This window comes from Typopeltis vanoorti, chromosome 6 (assembly GCF_054136105.1).
Source record: "Typopeltis vanoorti isolate ZY-2024b chromosome 6, IOZ_Tvanoo_1.0, whole genome shotgun sequence".
NCBI lineage: Eukaryota > Metazoa > Arthropoda > Arachnida > Uropygi > Thelyphonidae > Typopeltis > Typopeltis vanoorti.
The window spans coordinates 73,382,611-73,384,571 of record NC_143554.1 but is presented as its reverse complement, the minus strand read 5'-3'; positions in this window follow the sequence as shown (position 1 = coordinate 73,384,571).

Below are 1,961 nucleotides of genomic sequence, written 5' to 3'. Positions count from 1 at the left end.
TGAGAAGTTCATGCCGCATCATGTACAACGGAGGGCTAGCAGGCAACCGTTTTGCGTTGGTAATTTGTAGCACACACATTTGCTACTTCACCTGCTTGGTTGAGCACCGTAAATACACGTCCACGCAGCTTTGCTTTAATTAAGATTGTTTGCCTAAGGCTGTTGTTTCTCCTTACAGCCTTGGGCAAATGACAGCAGAGAAACTCGGATTCAGTACCGAATAAGAAGGCACGAATGGAGCATGCATGTAATGATTGGCTTCCATTAATTGACTAACACGCAGAACCCAATTGTGGATGAATTAACTTGAAGTATCTTTTCATTTCAAAGATATTATCTATATTTTGTCGCATACTCAGTATTGGATTTTGTTTTTTCTTCCTCTTTAGATCTTATTTATGTTCTTTAGTATATTATTAATGTATCTTGATTGCAATTCATTGGATATCTTATTTAAGTTTACCGCAGTTACCTCATTCTTGACCTCTTACATGTACAAGTCATCTCGTGGCTTAATTTCATATCTGTAATGCAAGCAAGGGCGGAGAAACTGCAGCCGGCATTCCAGGCAGTGTGTTTGTTATCTTGTGATCACGACACCCACAACCATATCATTAATGTATCACCTGTTTGCCAGACGTCCTACACGGTAATAAATTAGGTCAAAGAGTAATGTTGTGCAGTCAGGTGTACCGTAGCGCAAACCCTAACATTTCCCACTGATATGAATGACCTGGTCATGATTACAATGTATATACAGACAAAGGGGAAAGGCTTAAGGAATGACTGTTAATGACTATTTGTTCATCCGATTCCTAAATAAATAAATAAAACTGTTAACTAAAATTCTTAACGACGCATTTCTTTCCTTGCGCAATTTAATTTAATGTACTGTTATCCACAATATATTCAACTTTAATGTCATCATAAAGACTAATTTTTATGTTAATCCTACTAAAAAAGTTAGTAACATTTAGGAACGCGTTTTTAATAGTGCTTTAGGAACATGTTTTTAATAGTGTGAGTAAATTTAATTCAAGAATCTAGCCCTAAAGTCCAAAATATCTAGCTCTAAAGGGAACTTTAGCGACTTCAGGGCTTAATACGTGGGCTATATATAGTCTCACAGGAAGGCGAAAATCAGTGCTTATGCTAGTTAAGCATCTTTTGTCATTGTAAAGGATTAAGTTGTAGAAAATGGCTATAATATTACGATTATAAAAGTGCTTATACCTCGTTGTATTTCCTTTTACCTAAGCCATTCGAGATATGGCCAACTCTGTACAATAGATTTGTAGAGTCAACATACCCTGACCATATTGTATCCCTGCAGCCAATATTATCCCCAGTTTCATCAATGATGTGGCACAGGACCGTGAACAGCGCAGTGCGGAAAGAATGCGTTGTTTACTTACTATAAGGCCTACGACTTACTACGATGCCTCCCACTTGTGGGCATCATAGTAGAATATACGTAACAAGAAGGAACTCCTATGCTGTCTTCGGCAATTAACATTTGGTCCTTTTACGACTAGTTCGAAAGCAATTTCAATATTTTGAAGAGTAGTATGTTTAGAGATCTAATAGCACTGGAGATGTAAATATTGCTCAACTACTCTGCCTCTGAGATGAATATCCGATAACTGGTAAGGTGTTTATTTTTAAAAAGTATGGAAGGTGAAATTTAAAAATGAGAAGTCATAGGAAATATTGTTGAATACTTCTGTTTAATTAGAATTAAATGATTAGTGTACTAATCATTTAATTCTGACTTTTGACAGAAACAGCTTTCCATAATTGATGATTATAAGCATGCTCAATATTTTAGCCAAATTAGTACTGAATGGAGAGGATAAGAATTTGATCATGGATTTGATCATATAAAGAGCGATAGATATAATATTCAATAATTTTCGGATGCATTTGTTGCAGACATGGTTCATCCATTCTGTAATTCATTG